This window comes from Cupressus sempervirens, chromosome 5, assembly GCF_028749045.1.
Source record: "Cupressus sempervirens isolate cs-2001-9-10 chromosome 5, ASM2874904v1, whole genome shotgun sequence".
Lineage (NCBI taxonomy): Eukaryota > Viridiplantae > Streptophyta > Pinopsida > Cupressales > Cupressaceae > Cupressus > Cupressus sempervirens.
In genome coordinates this window covers 518,926,986-518,949,473 of record NC_143122.1, presented here as the reverse complement: position 1 = coordinate 518,949,473, position 22,488 = coordinate 518,926,986, and the positions used below count along the sequence as shown (strand labels likewise).

The 22,488-nt window shown below is 34.1% G+C and overlaps 1 pseudogene; it reads left to right on the top strand.

Annotated features, from left to right (window-relative positions):
* The window catches only part of LOC149556980 (alanine--glyoxylate aminotransferase 2 homolog 1, mitochondrial-like), a 51,394-nt pseudogene extending 31,269 nt beyond the window's left edge, over positions 1-20,125 (top strand).
* Positions 20,126-22,488: the final 2,363 nt, after the last annotated feature.

The window sequence follows — 22,488 nt, the reverse complement described above, 5'->3', positions numbered from 1 at the left end:
TCATGTGGACAGTCTTGGGGGAGAAGTTGCAACATTGTATTTGGATCCAATTGATCACTCTTTCTCTCTCTCCCTTTCTCCCTATTCAATCTAATGAGCCAACTAAATCTGTTCTACATTTTAATGTTTCAAGTATTGCCTCATGGTCTGACTCACAAACTTTCTAAAGAATCTTATTATGTGGTTTTCCACCATATTTTATCAAGTAGACATTTGATGCGACAACAAGGTTTGAATAATGAAGAATCTTCCTCTCTATTTGCCAATCCTTGAATAACCACAAGTTAGGGTTCTTCATAGAATATTTTCTAAGCCATGTGCCAATTACAATCATCGCACTGACATGGTACTCTAAACCTTCACCATCTATAATTGAGTGATCCAATTTTTGTTTGGCTTGGACACAATGACACGAATAATAATCTATCCCTTCTTCATTGTCTTTAGGTGCAATAACAACAAAAACATGGCATGTAGTGACAAATGTACAAAATGCAGTCATTAATTGAAAAAATACTTAGGTAAAAGTTATAAAATTACATATTGAAATTACAAAGATATATATATTACTAGGTTGTACTAGATTAGACAAGTGGTCAAAGTCAATTGACGAATCCATCTCTACCATTTCCAGTGCTTGTGGGGGATAATAGGTGTCAATTGGGTCCAAAACTCATATATCAACATTTGTCCACTCATTTAATTGGCTCACAATCATCCCAATTTTCCTCTGCACATGATGGAAAATAGCATGCCATTTTTCATGTGTGGATACTCCATGAACTTGCATCTGTGCTTCTAAAAGAGTGCAACTCACTGGATCCTCTTAGTGTGCAAGAATCCTCATATGGTGCAATGTTAGTATTATCTATCAACCAAAACAATTTACAAACCATAGACTCACCTTTCTTACCTAGATCCATTGTAGCATTACACCATTGGACGATGGATTTTTCATCTATCAATATTGCTCCATATTTGTATAATTCTTCATGAGTTAAGGCTCTTTTGATGCATGTACCTGCACCATCATGCTCTCCCTTTCCATGACCAGCCTTTATGAAATTCCACATATACTGAATTCTACACAACCTATGCATCCTACTCAACTAATAGAACATCCATACATTCTTGAATTGAGATGCACAACTGTCTGACCAAATAATGTGCTAATGATATGTTATGGCCTTGTTAGCCAAATCTCCATAAAATAGTTGAAAATAATAAATGTACAAACTCTATAGAATGTGATCGATTATTACTAATGTAAAAATGGTACTCTCTCAAAATCTTCCTATCGTCCTTTGCACTTGTAGGTGAATGCATGAATGTTATGTGAACAAATATGGAAACCTATTGAGAAGTATAATACTTTTCTTGCACCTCATTTTATGGTTGAGTGTGTAGTTTTCTATGAAGTCTACAACTGAAACAATGGTATCTAGTGGAAACCTATCCTTGCACAACGTGAATTACAAATCTAGCCATCAAGCTCTATGTGTATGCCTTGCATACTCATAAATAATATTTTCACAAAAAATCTTCATGAACTCATACACTGGAATCTTTTTAATGACTAAATCACATCTTTTACCCTATTTCCCATCTTTTAGAGAATATGTCACTATCTTAAATATTTCATAATCTACTATTTCATTTCCAATTGCATGTGTACTATCCATATGTTGACAAGTTGATAAAAGTTGCAAAGAACCACAAAATAAGTATGTACCATCCAAGCATGATTTTTTGTAAAATTGTTGGCCATCCCCTATTTCACATAAAATATTGGATATGAATTCCTTTGAAGATCTTGGTGGCTCATTCATGTCACAATCCTGCAAAACAAACTCAAAATGCAAAAACATAAAAATGGTTAAAAAATTCAATATGTATCCTACAACAACAAGTTGTGTGTGTGTGATTTATCTTCACATAAAAAGATTTACCCATCTCAAAAAATCTTTGACTTATTCAAATTTGAGGATACATACCAATAAATTTTGCAAAAAATTATGTCTAAGTTGAGTCCAAAAAATGTTTCACATGTGGGTCGCAATTTTGGCTATCAAACCTCCTTCTTACAACATTTCTTTGATTAGGGGAAACACATGTTATTTTCTCAAAAATCTTTGATCAATGATTTCAAAGCTTCACTAATTTTTTTATCCTTTTGTGGTAGTCTACCGCTAAATGTCCATAACTCATTTTTTGTTAGATCTTCCAATATCTCATGCCTTAGCATGGCTCTCCTTATAGTACCTCTACCAATTTTTAATATTTTTCTTGTCTTTCTCATGAGTCAAGCTTTCTTCATTTGGGTACTCAGTAGTGTTGATGTAAGTACTCATCTTGTGATATTACTATCTTTGGTGCGTGATTTAGAACCCACTTTGTCATAAGCACTCATTAGATTCTTTACAATGTTTTTTCATTTGAATTATCCATTGTTCTTAGCCCAAGAATCTTCATGATAGGCCTGAATTTTGAATTCCTCATCATTTCAATAAATAATTGACATTGATCTATAATATTTAATTCTTCAAAAAATAATCTCCACATACAATTAACTTTTCTTTGACAAGTACGCTTGCTAATCTTGTTAGGCATTGATTTCAAAATGTTAGTATCAATATCAAATATTTTAGTCTTCTAAAATGAATTCTAGAAGGTGTTATAATCTCTTCCATTCCATCAACATTTTGAACATCAACATAAGGTTGAGTGTATTGTGTATCTTGAACCAAAGATGATGTGCCTTGGCAATAAGATGCAAAAGATGGAATATCACCTACTTGATATGTTGATGTTGTGCCTTCAACATGACATGATGGAGTGTGTACATCATCGGATCTACAAATTAGTGTCTTTTCAACATGAGAGGATGATATGACTCCAACATTGGAAGATGGTGTAGCTTCACAATTCAATTATCTTCTTGAGCATAACAATCTCATTTGTTCTCTTTGTCTTTCCAATTCTTCCTCTTTGTTTCTTTGTATCAGTGGTTCTTGATCCTCTTCAAAAGTCAATTCTTAATTATTGCTTTGAAATTTTTTTTGTTCATGTAGTAGTTTCATATTATCTCTTTTAATTTTAAAATCTCTCTCCCTATCTTCATTTGTTTGAGTTTTTAGTTTCTTCCTTGTCATGATGATGATTTCTACATGTCAAATTATTCAAACATCTGAATTACTTACAATGTGTAAATTACAAATCATTCAAATACATATAAAAAATATAATTATTTCAATGAATACACAATATATATCAAACAACTTGCCAAATTTATAACCATTTTGAAATAACATTTCATTCAAATATACAAATTTCAATGAATTCACTATATATTAAACAACATGTCAAATTATAATCAAATTTGTATCTATATATCAACAAACAATATTTAAAAAGGAGTGCACTAACCTTTTCTATAGAAAGAATATTCAAACATTCTTCAAATAGCATATTCAATTATTGAATTTGGTGTTTTCTAGCTTCAAAAAGTCTTCAAATAGTGTTTGCTAACTTTCAACAACTTGAAACCCGTGTTTTCTATTGGAACAATAGACAAAAAGTAGAGAATGGATGAAATAGTGCGTACGTACTATGTCAAAACACATCTCTCCCTATCCGACCATCCCCCATCCCCTACTCTCTTAGTCTCTCTCTCCTCTCCCATCCCCTACTCTCTCTCACTATCTCTCTCTTACTCCCTCTCCCATCACCTACTCTCTCTCACTCTCCCTCTCCTACTCCCTCTCCCATTGCCTACTCTCTCTCTCTCTCTCTCTCTCTCTCCCCCATCCCCTACTCTCTCACTCTCTATCCTCTCCCATCCCCTACTCTCTCTCACTCTCTCTCTCCTCTCCCATCCCCTACTCTCTCACGCTCTCTCCTCTTCCATCCCTAACTCTCTCTCTCTACTTCTCCCACCACCTACTCTCTCTCACCCTCTCTCCTCTCCCATACCCTACTCTCCTTGTCTCACACACTCCCATCTCCCCTCTCTCTCTTGGGCTACTCTCTCTCCCATCCCTACTCTCTCTCTCTCTCTCTCCCTCCCCTCTCCCATCTCCCACTCTCTCTCTCTCTCTCTCTCTCTCTCTCTCTCTCCCTTCTCCCATCTCCTACTCTCTCTCTCTCCCTCCCTCTCTCTCTCTCCCTCTCCCTACTCCCTCTCCCCTCTCCCATCTCCTATTCTCTCTCTCTCTCTCTCACTCTCCCTCTCCCACCACCTACTCTCTCTCTCCCTCTCCCACCACCTAATCTTTCTCACCCTATCTCCTCTCCCATCCCCTACTCTCTAGATCTTTCACACACACTCCCATCCCCCCTCTCTCTCCCCCTTTCCCACTCCCTCTCCCACTACCTACTATCTCTCTCTCTCACTCTCTCTCTATCCCCCTCTCTACTCTCTCCCATCCCCTACTTTCACTCTCTCTCCCATCACCCTACTCTCTCTCACACTCTCTCCCATCCCCTACTCCCATCCCCTACTCTCAGTCTCTCTCCCATCCCGTTCTCTCTCTCTGCCACCCCCTACTCTTTCTCACTCTCTCACACTCTCTCCCATCCCCTACTCTCTCTCTTACACACACTCCCATCCCCCCTCTCTCTCCCTCTCCCACTGCCTCTCCCACTACCTACTATCTCTCTCTCACTCTCTCTCTCTCCCTCTCTACTCTCTCTCTCCCATCCCCTACTCTCACTCTCTCTCTCATCCCCCTACTCTCTCTCACACACTCTCCAATCCCTTACTCTCACTCTCTCTCTCTCTTACACACACTCCCATCCCCCCTCTCTCCCTCTCCCACTCCCTCTCCCACCACCTAGTCTCTCTCTCCCATTTGCTACTCTCTCTCTCTCTCTCGCTACTCTCTCTCCCCTCTCCCATCCCCTACTCTCTAGATCTCTCACACACTTCCATCCCCCTCTCTCTCCCTCTCCCACTACCCACTATCTCTCTCTCTCTCACTCTCACTCTCTCTCCCTCTCTACTCTCTCTCTCTCCCATCCCCTACTCTTACTCTTTCTCTCCCATCCCCTACTCTTACTCTTTCTCTCCCATCCCCAACTCTCTCTCACACTCTCTCCCATTCCCTACTCTCTCTCTCTCTCTCTTACACACATTCTCATTCCCCCTCTCTCTCTCCCTCTCCCACTTCCTCTCCCACCACATACTCTCTCTCCCCCATCCCCTACTCTCTCTCCCCTCTCACATCCCCTACTCTCTCTCTTTCATCGACACACACACTCCCATCCCCCTCTCTTTCTCCTCTCCCATCCCCTACTCTCTATATTTGTCACAAACTCCCATCCCCCCTCTCTCCCTCTCCCACTCCCTCTCCCACCACCTACTCTCTCTCTCTTACACATTCTCATTCCCCCTCTCTCTCTCCCTCTCCCACTTCCTCTCCCACCACCTACTCTCTCTCCCCCATCCCCTACTCTCTCTCCCCTCTCACATCCCCTACTCTCTCTCTTTCATCAACACACACCCTCCCATCCCCCTCTCTTTCTCCTCTCCCATCCCCTACTCTCTATATTTGTCACACACTCCCATCCCCCCTCTCTCCCTCTCCCACCACCTACTATCTCCCTCTCTACTCTCTCTCTCCCATCCCCTACTCTCTCTCATACTCTCTCTCATCCCTTCTCTATCTCTCTTACACATATTCCCATTCCCCCTCTCTCTCTCCCTCTCCCTCTCCCTCTCCCTCTCCCACCACCTACTCTCTCCCCCCATCCCCTACTCTCTCTCTCCCCTCTCCCATCCCTTAAACTCTCTCTTTCACTGATACATGCTCCCATCCCCCCTCTCTTTCCTCTCCCATCCCCTACTCTCTAGATCTATCACACACACTCCCATCCCCCCTCTCTCCTTCCCACTCCCTCTCCCACCGCCTACTATCTCTCTCTCACTCTCTCACTCTCTACTCTATCTCTCTCCCATCCCCTACTCTCTCTCTCTCCCATCCCCTACTCTCTCTCCCTCTCCCACTTCCTCTCCCATTTCCTACTCTCTCTCTCCCATCCCCTAGTCTTTCTATCTCTCTCTCCCCTCTCCCATTCCCTACTCTCTCTCTTTCACACACACACCCATCCCCCTCTCTCTCCTCTCCCATCCCCTACTCTATCTCTCACTCGATCTCCCTCTCCCACTCTCTCTCCCACTGCCACTCTCTCTCACTCTCACTCTCACTCTCACTCTCACTCTCACTCTCTCCCTCTCTACTCTCTCTGCCACCCCTTACTCTCTCACATTTTCACACTCTCTCCCATCCCCTACTCTCTCTCTCTCTCTCATGCACATTTCCATCCCCACTCTCTCTCCCTCTCCCACTACCTACTCTCTCTCTCTCTCTCTCCTTCCCCATCCCCTACTCTCTCTCTCTCGCTACTCTCTCTCTCCCCCCTCTCTGATTCCCTACTCTCTCTCTTTCACACACATGCACTCCCATCCTCCTCTCTCTTGCTCTCCCTCTCCCACTCTGTCTCCCACCACCTACTCTCTCTCTCCCCCATCTCCTACTCTCAATCTTTCTCCCATCCTATACTCTCTCTCCCCATCCCCTACTCTCAATCTCTCTCTCCTATCCCCTATTCTCTCTTACACACATTCCCATTCCCCCTTCTCTCCCTCTCCAACTCCCTCTCCCACTGCCTACTCTCTCTCTCCCATCCACTACTCTCTCTCTCTCTCCCCTCTCCCATCTCCCACTCTCTCTTTCAGACACACCACACACTCCCATCCCCCTCTCTCTCTCCTGCTCCCTCTTCAACTACCTACTATCTCTCTCTCTTTCACTCTCTCCCTGTCTACTCTCTCTCTCCCCCATCCCATACTATCTTTCTCTCCCCTCTCCCATCCCCTACTTTCTCTCTCTGTCACCCCTAGTCTCTCTCACACTCTCACACTCTCTCCCATGCCCTACTCTCTCTCTCACACACTCCCATACTCCTCTCTCTCTCTCTCTCTCCCTCTCTCACTCCCTCTCCCACTTCCTACTCTCTCTTTTCCAAACCCTACTCTCAATATCTCTTTTCCATCCCATACTCTCTCTACCACCCCTACTCACTCTCTCACACTTCCTCTCTCACATCCCCTAATATCAATCTCTCTCTCCCATCCTTTACTCTCTCTGCCACCCCTACTCACTCACTCACTCACACTTCCTCTCTCTCTCCCATCTCGTACTCTCTCTTTGTCACCTCTACTCTCTCTCACTTCCTCTCTCTTCCATCCCATACTCTCTCTACCACCCCTACTCTCTCTCACTTTCTCTCTCTCCCATCCCCTACTCTCTCTCACCTCTCCCATCCTCTATTTTCTCTCTCTCACACACACATAGCCACCCCCCCTCTCTCTCTTGCTCTTAATTTGCATCTGTTCTTCTCTCTCTCTCTCTATTCACTATTTAGGTCTCAATAGTGTGTGTGCACGCGTTATTGAGGCCCAAATTCAAAAAGCTTTAAATAGTGCATGCATGCTATAGTGCACATGTGCTATAGGGTATACACATTATTTAAAGCTTTGCATTAAACAAAGCCTAAGGCTTTACTTTGCCTTGGAGATCCAACCCAAATATTTGAAGTCTATAAACTGGTCTGAGACATGTTTTGCTGCAAACATACAAAAAATGATTGATTTTTCTTGTGTGCTCTCCTTCAAGATTCCTTGTGGTTGAGGATCGATAAGATCAGGGTACATGACATGGTAGGTCTTTGTGTTAGCTATATAACCATATATTTTATTTTTAATTTGAATTATTCCAAGCCTTTCATCTATAATTTCTTTTGAATGTATGCCCATTTTTTTGTCAAAAACCAACATGTACTAATTGGGCTGTAGATTTTAGCTCATTCATCAAATTTTGCAACAACTTAGTTTTTTAGAAACTAGGCTCCATTCTGCACACTTTGAAAAAAAGAAGTTTTGATTTTAGATTAATTTTCAATCATTTCTAGGGGAAGCACATAGATATTTCACATTTTTGGGATCTGTCTAGTTAAAAAATTCATTAAAAAAAATACACATTATAAAATTACCCATAAAATTTGGGATAAACTACATAGTGTTAAGTAAATTTTGACCAGAGTGATTAAAGAATTTCAAAAAAAAAAAAGTTAAAATTTTAGGGGGGCCATAGTTTGTACCGTGTTATATTTTTTTAGAATAAACAGTACCACTTTTTGTGGCCCCCTTTTTTGAGGACCTAAAACTAAACCATTTTGAAAAAAATTTAGTAGTTTAGAAACTAGATTCAAAGGACTACTACTTTTTTTTTTGTCATATCTTAAAATTTTGAGGGTGACTATCTTCAAATTCTTGTTGAAGTTTAGAAATTGCTTATTTTAGAAAAAAAGTGTCTACTTATACCCCCCTTTTGGCACCACAACTTGGTGCACTTACCCGAAAATATCTTTCAACACTTTTCCACTCTTCCTTATTTTCCCAATCAATAGTGTCTATCTTTGGTGCTCCTTCCAACCATAGGAATCCATGCACCTAAGATGAATCTCGATGTTGCCAATCATATCTACACCAAAATTCTTTGACTTTCATACCCTTTTGAAGTATTTCTTTTCTAAACATTGTATGTCTGAGATGCCTGTAGTGTGCAATGATGTGAGGATAGTCAATGATAGTTTATCTTCTCCATTTTTAGCCTCTCATGGATCACTTGACAGTGTCCTAGGCATTAATGCATGTAAATCAAGCCACTGCATGTTTGCTGCACTTAATGTGAAAAAAATTGTAGGAGTTCCTACTTGGTGAAGCAAGTCTACCAATTGACTTTTGCATTTAGCCCAATATGAACTTGTGCCTCATAGAGTTGTTCCAAACCTCATAAATCTATTAGCCGAATTACTACATGGCATACTTTCCATATGTTCACATAACTCATTGATTATAATTGGCAAATCTTGTAAATTCCTTTTTACAAATACACTTGATGAATTTTGCACATGATGTCGTATTATCATGTTTGTCATAAAATACCTAAACCTTGGATGTTTACCAAAAAAATGATCCCTATATTGAATCATATGCTTAGATAATTCATGAAAATAAACTGACTTCATTCTTGGTGCTAACCAGTCACATCTTCTTTCAGGAAATAATGTTTTAAAAGCCATATCCAACAATCCTGATGTAACATATTCATTGATAGGAGATGCACATATAGTTGGTCTTTCAATCAATTTAGATGAAATTGAATCAGGATTATTCACCCATGCATGAATTAATTCCTTTTCTCTTTGAGCATTCGGTGGTCGAGAGGCCATAGATGTAATATGCTCAAGTATATTACCTTCATCCACCTCCATGAGTGGACCAACAAAAATTACCTCATTTGCATCGGAATCAAACTCGATATGCACTATCTTCAACCTTTTGAAAATATTATAATCACAATTTTTGGTCAACTCATTGAGAGGACCTTCATCTTTTGTAACATCTACATAAAAGAGATCATTTTCTACTTTATATCTTAATGCTCTATACACACACTCCTTATTTACAGTAAAGTTATCATAGGTGCCATGTTGATCCCTTCTACAAACAATAATTATAGGCAACTAGTCAATTGAATGTGGCAAAACTTTAGATACTTCTTCTACATGTTGGGGAAAACATATAGTGTATCTCTTGTACTTGTATTGACCACTAGTTGCATGTGTAACTTGAAGTATAGGACTAATACATGCAATCGACATCTCTTCAACTTGGGTCAAAATTGCAAGCCTCTCTCTTTAGAAGAAAATCTATGAATACCTCTCTCTTTTCGACACTTGTTACATATAGGACCTTCAAAAGTATGATTAAATTTCATAAAATGATATGATTCTTGACAAACATGACACATATTTGGATTCTTCAAACTATCTAATTGATGCCTAAACTACATCTAAAATCTTCTAAATTCACTATCAAGAAGATCATTTGTGTTTACAACATTTTCCATAGTTCCTTCAACACCATCATTCATTCTCAAAAAAATTTCATGTTGTGGGGTTGCAGAAACTCATTGTACTAAGCTAGAATTTCCATGTTCAATGTCTAACTAAATATTTCCATTACATTGTTGGTTGTACCTTTCAGTTTCTTGGGCATCATTTACTTGATGCTCATGTTTTGCTTCATTTTGAAGGAGGATTTGTGGACTATTTTGATGCCATCTATTTCTTTCTACATTTCTTCCATCTCTATCTTGGATTTCTAATTCTTCCACTATTTCTTTTGCCCTTCTCCTAACACATCTCTCTCTATCAACTTGGTTATGCATTGTCCTTTGTTCCTCTGTCTGAGCTTCTATCATTGATTCTCTTTGATGTCTGCAATAGTCTCTTTGGTATTGTATTCTGTCTTCCTTTGATTGAAAGTTTAACCTTAGTCTCACCATAGCTAATAATATTTAAAAATAGAGTGAAGTTAGCAAAATAATTTAAAAATGTGGTTTTTTTGTGAACTAATGCATTATAATCTAAAGTAAATAATTATGTTAAGTAAATGTATAGATGTAGGTGATGCTCATATTTAAACATGGACATAAATAATATAAATGAATTATGGAGTTAAATATGATCCTTATATGTATATTTCTTTATTGAAGATAACACAAATTTATACAAAAATTTATAACAATTAGATGAATAAAATTTAGAAACTAACTCACCATGTAGAATAAAAAGAGCTCTACAATTTTGAAATAACATGAAAGAAACCTCATAATTGTAGAGAAGAATTACATAGTTATAAAATCCAAAAAACCTTCTCTCATTTACAAAACAAAATTAATGATACCAATGAATGATATCATCATCTATAAGATCATAGAATGGAAAATAGAAAGCTCAAACAACAAATTAGTTCCATTGTCGAGGCCTCCATTTGCCATCTACCCAATCCAACCCTAGACACAAGGTTGATCGTGAATATGGTTTCAAGGTTATAGTGTCTTCACGGCTTAGTAGGGTTCAAAATGTAGCTTGGATAGTCCCTCACCACCAACAATCATTCTCTCTCACTTCAATAGAGTCTACCACATTTATATGTCTCGATAATGAAATGACATGGTAGGGGTTTGATACAATGTATAGTAACTTGCTTCACAAGTGGTTCTTTAGTCCACTCATCTATAACGAAATGGTCATGCTAAAAATAAAAAGTTGTATCATCTCTATTTTGAACAATTCCTATTATTGTACCCTCGAACCATGCACCTCGATACCCTTCTTTAGAAGAGCACATTTCAACCTTCATGCCAATTAGATTGTTCATTGTATCTTCCTTACATATGATTACAAAAAAATTGATATTTCAATAACTAATTTTAAGATATTTGTAAAAGAAATTGTACAACAATATAAAAAGACTAATGGTTTATCTAACACTAATTATTTAGTAATTAAAAGAAATAATGCAAGTTAATATAACATTAACATATAGTAAAAATAAAATAAAAGCACACATTTTATTATGAAAGAATATATTAGCATTAATATAATATTAATATGGTGGCATTGCCTTGCATATGTAAAAGTACAAAACGTAAACTAACATAACTGTGAAATAAAGGATCTTTTCAAATTATTCTTCTACCTTTGTATATGCCTCTTTTTAGGATATATTATATGTATTTCCTAAAAATATAATTAATCTATTTGTAGTTAAAAAGAATACAAGAAATTAGTATGAATTTTTTAAAAAAAATAAAAAAATCTAACATTATATTAAGAAAGAATTTATTAGCATTAATATAATATAAATACGACTACATTGCCTTCCATATGCAAAAGTACAAAATGTAAACTAACATAACTGTCAAATAAAGGATCTTTTCAAATTATTCTTTCTACCTTTGTAAACTCCTCTTTTTAGGAGATATTATATGTATTGCCTAAAAGATTATTAGTCTATTTGTAGTTTAAAAAAATACAAGAAATTAGTATGACATAAACGTAAAAAATACAATAAAAATCTACCATTATATTAAGAAAGAATTTATTAGCATTAATATTATATAAATATGGTGGTGGCATTGTCATCCATATGTAAAATTATAAAATGTAAACTAACATAATTGTCACATTAATAATCTTTTAAAATTATTCTTCTACCTTTGGAAACCCCCTTTTTAGGATGTATATTATATGTATTTCCAAAAAAGATAATTAATTTATTAGTAGTTAAAAAAATACAAGAAGTTAGTATGACAGTAAAAATTAAACAAAAGCTAACATTTTATTTAAAAATATATATATTAACAATAAATTTTTATTAATATGGCAGCATTGCCTTCCATACGTAAAAATAAAAAATGTAAACTAAGATTAATATAAGATAAAAAATATTTTCAAATGATTAATGTAAATTTAATTTTAACTCATACTAAAACATTCATATGGCAGCATTGCCCTCCACATGTAATTATAGAAAATGCAATGTAGTATCAAAATTAATAATATGCAAATTTACAAATTGTAGCCTACTGTAGGCTACAAAATTAACAATTGAAATATAAAGTAACATTAATCTAATCCAACTTAAATCTCTAATCTGAAATCTATCTACATCTATTCTTGATCATATGCATGTCAAAATCTAAAATGTAATCTCATACTACTTATTTGAATAAATTGAATAAGGCATTCTATCGTCTAAAATTTAACATACATTGTAAAAAATGAAATGAAACATGCACCTAAAAAGTAAAATGTAAAATGCATTCTAACATTAAATCTAACATGCATTTGTACATAAAATCTAGTTTGCATTCAAACATGCAATTGTACATGAAAAAAAATAACGTGCATTTGTATAATGCATATTAGTTTTCTTGTAACTTAACATTCATTATAAAATGAAAATAAAATACTACATTCATTCTAAAATGAAATCTAACATGCATTTGAAAAACTATTGTAAATTTAACTACTATTAAATTAAGATGAAAATCATGCATTGTAGATAAAAACATGAAATCTAATATGCATTCTAAATACTATTGTAAATCTAACTACTATAAAAAATACATAATATAAATCTCTTGCTTTGCTTTTTGATGTGGTTTGTTGATATTCTAATTTGGAAAAGTCCTCTCCAAACCTCCTTTATTCTTCTCCAAACTAAACTTCTTATTTTGTAAACCTTCTTCCTCCTCACAAAGTTTCTCTTTCTTCTCACAATGTCTCTATTCTTCCACTCTTCTCACAATATCTCTATTATTCCACTCTTCTCTCTTGCCTTTGTTTGTAATTGTTTGCAAATCAAAATGGAAAGAGAAATAAGTATTTAATAACTATGAAATGACTCTACAAGTTCCCATTGAGAGCCTTCAAATTCCAACTTTTTATCTCCACATAATTTCTAAATGACTAAAAAAAAACCATCACTAGATGAGAGAAGGTTTAATGTAGTGGCATTTTTACTAATGTATAAGTATTATCAATAAAAAGCAAATTTTTAAAAAATCTAAATTTGGGGAATGGACCACTACCCCCGCCACCCCACATTCATCGTCATTTGGTAATAAAAAGTTAAAATGGACATGTGGTGATGGGCAACCAACCTCCGCCACCACTCTACTCCCCTATCCCTCTTGTAGCGCTACCACTATTGTCAGCAGCAGTAACTACTACATTGACATGTGTCAGTGCAGTAGTTACTGCCACTGACAACTGCATGCGTGTCGCTTTCTCCTTTCTTTCTTATTTATTTTTTTAATTTAAAAAAAAAAAATTTATATATTTTTAATTTTTTTTATAATTTTTACACTTTTATTTTTTATTTATTTTTAATTTTTAATTTTCACACACACACACACACATATTTTTTAATATTTTTTAAAAAATAAACTTTATATATAGTTATATGTTCTTTTATTTAATTTAATCTATTTTCATTATTGTTTTTCTATAAAAACTAACATACATATATAACTATTGTGCATTAATTATTATTATTATTATTTTTTGAAGCCAAATCTGAATGCCAAATGATAGTTCAATTTAAATATCGTAAATGCCAAATGGCAATCAACTTTTTTAGTGGAGATTACAATGTGGAATACAAAATGGCTTTTAAAATTTTAGTTTTGAAATATAAATTTTTTTGTAACTGCCCAAGTTTCTTTTTCCCTTACATGGATTATTCCTTGGAATATTCCCATGCTGGGAATTGTTGCTTCTATTGTATATGTCTCTCGGCATAATAACAGTTCTGCATCATTTTGATTCCTTAAGTTGCAGGTGTATTATTCCTCTAATTCTTTTCTATAGGGTTGCATTATTGGTTTGTTACCAAATCTATTTCAAGATATTCCCTGACAAGTTATTTTTAAAAAAACTCTTGAGATTAATTTTTTAAGAATAATCATTGTACTTGTAACATTATTTTATAAGGATCCTCTCAACATTTTTTGTTAAAGTTAAATTGTAAATTTTCAAGTATTATGACTTATCATTTGTATATATTTATTTAACAATATATGGGTGCACACATATATGCCCAGATAAATATATAATTTCTTATGACTATGACAATTCAAAAATTGGTATATTACTTTAGAAAATGAATTAAGTACTCATGTTTATTCTCAATGGAGTTTTCTACCTGATATTTGTATATTTTTTCATTTCTCATTGATCTTCCTTGGATCTCTACATTTACCTCAATTCTGTTTGGATTATGAGTTATCTTACACATTTGGCTTCATTATGCGTTATCTCTATAAGATTTGCACATAGTTACAATTTAATGCTTTTATAACATCGTTCTATGCCCATGTTGGAACTTTATGGCTTTATACCATTGATTTATATGAAGGTACTTTTCTTTTCTTTTGAGTTGCATAGGGAGCCAATTTTTCAAGGTTAACTATGTAGGTCTCCTCAGTATAACTGATACATAGTTTCCTTATCTGGCCCATGGAGTATCCTTCCATCCTAAATTGGAGTGCACTCTTTTATAGAGTTTCTCTCCATTTAGTTCTATTTGTTCCACTTTGAAAGGAAAATGTTTTTTATGGAGTTTTCCTCCATTTGGCTCTATCAATTCCACTTTGAAAGGATGATATTTATATGAAGTTCCCCTCCATTTGATTTTATGTGCTCTACCTTAAAGGTTGATATTTATGGAGTTTCTATCCATGTTGTTCCATTTTTTGTTCCCTAATGAAGAGGGTGTTATTATTGGAGTTTTCCCTCCAAATTTAGATGGTCTGATCCAATTTGAAGGCAATATGTTGTTAAATCCTCATAATCCATTCCTTTTTAGTATCTTAACAAAAATCATGATAATACTAATTTGAACAATGTGTCTCTCCTTTTACTTTATTTTCATATATTAATGTGATAATGATGTGCATACTTTATTGCTTAGATCATGAGTCATGCACGTTATGATTAACTTGCAGTGGGATGATTTATTAAGTGGTCTGCCTATATCCATGTGATTGATGCAATGTTGATGCAAGTATCATTAGTTGGCCTTGTTTGTGGTCATTAGTGCATTAGTATAATATACTTTTAATGAGAACACTAATCAAGCTTTTTACTCAATTTATCCTTGTTGATAATTTTTTGAGCATATAATTTATCTTGATATAAGGTTACCTCCATTGCTTTATGGTAAAATGTTTTATTCTGCCCCTCTGTTTCTCTATGAGATTTTTCTTATCCTTATTCAAAAGGATTTCTAATTTGAATATAAGATGAAATACTCCTTGTGGATAATTGTCTTTGTTTCTCGAGTCTATGTTTTTAAGGTAATCCATCCAGGAACATAGAAGACATTATTATTTGGTGACCTATCCAATTCTCTCTTGATTGTATGAAGATCTACCTACACTCACAAGAGACTTTTTGCATAATTGAAGACATTCTCAATGATCAAGTTGTTTCTTTCTAAAGAGAGATTTCAATGTAAAAATTTGGGTTCACAACCATTTGATGTAAGCTCCCCAAGTAAAGATTAAGGGGGGGTCTTAGAAATATTAATCTTTCCTTGGATGTATTTTAATTAAGATATTCCAAAGATCCCTAAATGCAGTTTGTCCTATTGTACACATGTGAGTACAACTCATTTTTTTCTAATTCCTTTATAAGAAAAATAGCTATTCCTCCTTAAGAGGATTATGGCACTTGTTATGCACACACTTATGAATGTGGAAATCATTCACATGGGGGTTACAAATAACTCCTCTTCTCATCTCTTTATAAGAGATGCTTCTGTTTCATTCTAACAACACACAATCACAATGTAGTTCATGTAATGAGCCCTTTACAAATAACTCCTCTTCTCTCTCTCTCGCTCTCCATTCTTTAGGAATTTGTCTCATTCATATAATTCACAAGGGGCTTTATTTGCTTTTCCCTTTCAAAATCCTTGTCTCCTCTTTTGTGTTGATTTTGGAAAGATCATATAAATTATGGTAATTATTTTCATTACAAACTCTCTTGGATTAATTTATGCATACATATTGACAATTAAGCATTGAAATCAGTTATTATTCCCTAGATGGCATTCAAATGGTGTATGTCAAGATTCTATAATGTTTAAATGACATGCTTTGTTCTTAGTTTCATATGAATGACATGTATATTTCAAAATTTCCCTCTATATATAGTCGTCCTTGTTTGCCATCCCCTTGTCCCCAAAATTGCCAAAAACATTTGCCATCCCAAAAACCTATCCCACCTTCCCCACCCCAGAATCTTGGGGGAACATAGTTTTAAACTGATATTGATCTATTTAGTTAAATTATTTGGCAATGTTAAGCTATTTTGACAATTTTGTGGATATATTAGTAATATTATAAATACATAAATATATATAACCAAAAATAAATGTCACATTTTTTTGCTGAATTTTCACCCATGCTGAAATTTGAATGAAATTTTATGATCAATGAACTCAAACTCGAATCGAACCTTGTGACTTAGATAAAAAGATTCAAACATTTCAAACTTTGTTTTTGATATGAAAACTTTATCATTTTTTTCTCAAGATTGTGAAAGATAGTTGAGTAATTTTGTTCTTGTTTGAATTTAGCAATTCCTAATCATTTTATGTTTAAACTGTTCATCACAATAGGGATATTTTATCTTATAAACTATTTTTTACAAAATCTATTTGGAAGTTAAATATTGTTGAAGGGAAGATGCAATATTTTTTTGATGAGAATGGATGCCAATACCTAGATGCTTTCAGAGGCATTGTGACTATGTCCTATAGACTTTGTTACCCTGATATTGTTGATGCTACTATGTAGCAGACTAGATGGTTGTAGTACACTACTACACTCTACCTTCAACATCTGATTACAAAGTTTGTAGAGGCATTAGCTGAAAATTTTCCAAGAAATCTTAAGGTACTCTCATTTCAATTGTTCATATCATCCTAAACACCTTTCAAAAGTTCATATTGTTCTTGAACAATGTCATATTCATATCAAGGATAATATAGATTTATTACACTAAAACTATCAAAGAAATTAACTAAATATTCAATTTAATAAATTATTTTTTAACTCCTTTTGTTCTTGACTATTTCAAGCCAAGCATACCAAATAAGCTATTGGATTCAAATGAGATTCTTTATCATGTAAAGAATAGACTTTTGATGTTTGGCACAATAATGAAAAACATTTCCATGTCTTCACATGTTTTGAAATGTATTGGATATCCTTGTAGCATAAGTGGAGTTAGAATATGATACAATTTTTCTAGATGAAATTTACTAGTTGTAATTGCAATGACTATTCATAAGTATTATTTAGATTTGTAATTTGCATCAGCCCAAACTTTTTTGGTGTATTGTTAATCCTAGATCTAGATTAGTTTGTCTTGTGTATATTTGTATGCTTTTATTTGTATGCCACATTTTTTATTTTCTATCATTTTGTATTTACTACTTGTTTACAATATAGATTTACCTCAAGATATGCACAAATGCTGAACCCAGAATCTCTTAATTATATGCTGGTCATTTTCTTTACAAATTTAGGCACAAAATCCAATGAACTAGCAAGAATGATGGATCATTTTTATACTGGTAATCATGATATGATTTTAGTGAGAAATTGATATCATGGTTCAAGTGCAACCACAATGGGGATGACAACTTAGAGCAAATGTAAATATAATGTTGTTCAAGTTTGTTAACCAAATTTCTACATTTATAAAGCGTGTTAAGAAAGTGCAATTCCACTAGATCTCCTCACAAGAAGTTTTAAGTTGTTGCTTGGGGAGTGAAATGTAAAACCAAAAATGTAATAGCATTAAGATATTTTAACTTGTGAATGTGAAATATTATGTTCAATTGCTTAAGGTAAGTTTTCATGAGTAAAGCCCATTGAAAGATGAAGTTGCATTAGAAACTTTAAGTTACCAAAAGGTATATGCGTACAGTTTAAAATGATAAAGAAATAAATTCTAAGCAATTAATATTTTTGCGGACTAGAGTTCATCATGGCAGCAACTCAAATCCATATCATGGTCTATATGGTTATGATGGTGTAAATTATGTTGAAGATGTTCAAGACATAATTAATTTTGCAACCTTTGGCCCTGTTGATGGCTTTATTGCAGAACCTATACAGGCATGTTTTGATGTCCTTATTGCATTGGTTTTATCCCAAAGGTAAATATGCAAGAATAAAGGGTGTTCACAACTATAAAAGATTGTTTTACATTTTTTTTGCCCTTTTATGTTATATGAAATAATATTCTTGGTATGGATTTCTTTATTCAGGGTGTTTGTGGACCAGTAGAAATGACACCTAGCTACTTGACACTTGTTTATGAGGGTGTTAGGAAAGCTGGTGGTGTTTGCATATCCGATGACATTCATAATAGTTTTGCTCACTTGGGAATTCATCATTGGGGCTTTGAAAAATAGGGTTTTGTCCCTAACATTATTACAACTATTAAAGTGATCTATTAGTTAAAAGTTCCCATTGTAGTACATTGATAGTCTTCAAGAATATTGCAAATGATATCATAATTTTTTGGTAACTAGTAGGAAATTGGGAATGGCCTTCCTCTTAGAGTAGTCATAACTACTCTAGAAATCACTCAAGTTCAAACACAACGATGACACTTAACTACCTTTGGAGGAAATCTAGTCTATACTACTGATGGCCATGTCATTTTAAACATCTTGGATAAAGAAAAGAGATAGGGACACTGTGTTTCTATGGGGCCTTACTTAATCAACTATTTAAGATAGATTCAAGAAAAATATGAAGGTGACTTGTTCAATTTATGTTTTCCATGGATTAATGTTTCTCCATCTTTTTTGAATTTTGAAGATCTTTAAGACCAAGACATAATCTTTTTTTTGAATTTTGAAGATCTTTAAGACCAAGACATAATCATTTTTCCATTATATGCATGGTGTTGTTTTTCATTGACAGAAAATAGTATCATCTTATTCTTTCCTTTTGACTATACTTTTTATTTTTATTTCATTGACACCTTGTTTCTCTTTCCTATGACTAATTTCATGGGTTTCATTGGGAATTTATAGCCTTCCTAAATTTTAGAAAATGTAAATGAATAGTTTTAGAGTACCAATTTCTTTAGTTCTATTTCAAAATGAAATCTATGATGTACTTTTACATCTTTAACGTATATTTATTGTGCATAGTGCCTCCAATAAGAATTCCAATTGCAACAAGTTTTATTTGATTTCCTCCTTTTATTTTCCTTGAGAATACTTGGGTGAGTCCTTGTAGCTTTAACTAAAATATAGTTTTCTAGTTCAATTATTGGAGATGCAAGGGGGTGTGGTTTAATGATTGGCATTGAGTTGATAACTAACAGAGCTACAAAAAAACTAGCTCAAATAGAAACTGTAGTTGTATTTGAAAAACTGAAAGATAATTGGCTATTGGTTGTTAATATCAAGTCTCTTGTGCCCATTATTCATACTAATAAGGTTATTGACCAATATGGTGGCTTTGATTACTTGCTTAACCTTATGGTTTATAATGTGCATATAGACATGGGAGTGTTGGTTGGAAAAGGAGGGATGAATGGAAATGCCTCTGATGTTCTTGACAAAGGAAGATTTAGGTACATCATTTCTTTAAAAGAAATTATGCTTCCATAGTCCACTTTAATAAGTATTGAGGGCTTCTAGAATTAACTGTGTTTATATTTTGGAATCAATATTTTGGATCATACTTCACAAATCATTTTCTTTTATTTCTCTAATATCATCTTATAGTGATATGTCAAATAAACATTTAAACTTGGAAGATTGTTTTCTTCATTATGGTGAATGATAAGAGGACCTATTTTGGCATGCTTTAAACTTTAGGTGGAAGCCAAGATATTTAATGATATAATTTGTTTTGCACTGCAGATTTTCTTGTGAATGTCATGGACCTTGCACTATCACAACTCTAGAAGCCCTTTTCCATATATGGGTAGCTCTATATTAGGTTTAATAAATTTTGCAGCCATGGAGTGTTGCTACATTTCTGAGAGCATGAGACATCACCTCTTTGTCTCCTAAGCTTGGAAGATCATAAAGTAAAGTTGCCTCAAGTGGAGAGGTTGAACAAGTTATCAACTAGATTTGGAGTAGCTATTTACTGTTATTATTCAATAAATTTTGCAATTTTAAAATGTTTTATATTCTCTAAAAACATGAGACACCACGTCTTTGTCTCTTTCCTTGGAGAATTAGAAGGTAATGTGTGTTTTTAAGTGTCTTTGAAGGAGCCATGTTTTAGAGTACATGAGATACCCCATATCCTTGTCTCTTTCTTGCAAGATATGGAAGCAATACATGTCTACTATTCTAAGCAAGAATTATATTTTGGTGGGTTTAATATACTATGAAATGTAAAGATAACTAAAGGGTTGTGTCAATAGTGAAGCTAACTAATATATATATATATATATATATATATATATATATATATATATATATATATATAGTTGTATGTCTATTTCATAAGCTTTGGAGTTCTTGGATGAAATATAGCAATTTCAAACTAATTTCCATGATGTGTAAAATATTATACTATTTATCAGTGGGAGGCTTACATAGTTTAAAGGAACTTTAACTTAGATTTCCTTGTCAGTACTATGAATGTAATACATTTGAGATAGTTATGAGTCTCCAAATAATATTTATCTAAAAATCCTCAAAAGCATGAGCTACCAGAGTAGATTCTAGGTAGTAAGGAGGAAATGACCGAGTCTAAATCTTAGGAGGAGACATTCTTTTTAGTAATTGTTGTGTTACATAATGTTGCAACATAGATGAAATCTTACTGGATTTGTCTATTGGATGCTAAATCTATCTAGAAAATCATTCATTCAAATGATGGCATGTGGAAGGTCTTAAGAAAATGGTTAACATATTAAATGATAAAAAGGGAACGATGTTTGAACAGATGCCAAATTTGATACAATTTTGGGCATGCAATTGCTTTAAGTATCCCAATGAAGAAGATTGTAAAATGAAATAATCTATCAAGAGAACAATACGATCAATGCAATAAGATTTTAGTCCCTATTTTAATATTAAGAATATAATAAGATGTAATAAAAAATTTAGTCCACGCTTTAATATTAAGAACATAATAGATGCAATAAAAATTCCAGTCCATGCTTTCCTATTAGATCATTATAATAAAGAATAATTATAAATAAATTGAAGAAGAAAAACTTGTTTTGAAAAATTCATAAATGAGTTCTACTCCCCTGCTACTAATAAAAAATATATAATGTTTGACTTTGGGTTCTCTAATTATCATACCAAGAATTAGATTTATTTTTTCTAATAGGTATATTGAACATTATTTGAAGAAGAAAGAATAAAACTTTGTAATACAATCAATTATCAAAAGCTTCCTTTTCAAGAAAATAATCTTGTTGTTCAAAATCCTCAATTTTTAACCTTATATCAATAATAGTTTATAGGTTCTCTCTACTCAACAAGGAAAACTCATAAGCATGTTGTATAGTCTCTACAATAAAGACTTATTCTTCTTTCATTTCATTGATGACATGAGGATACATTTTCTCCACAAAGAGTAATTACTGACTTTCTTTTATGTTGTAACAATTTGTTTATGCTTTCACATCAAAACTTAATGGTGTATGCCTTGCACCTCCTTTGGGTGCTAGTGCTAGTATACACACAAATAGTATTTAAGTCAAAAATACTCATTTTATCTACACATTTTGGTACCCATTATCTAGCTATGATTCTAGTTGATTCAATATGCCACAGAGTATGTTACAGGAGAGAATATTGGTTTAGGTCTCAATCTGGCTGATATTGCTAATAGTGGATCAGTTAGTACTATGATTTTGGATCAGTTAGCTAGTAATACATATATTAGTGTGGCATATAGAGATACCCTAGGGGTGAACTAGCTAAGCCCTTACATATTTTTTTGGATCAGTCATCTAGTAATACCTATATTATTTTGACATACACAGATACCCAAGGGA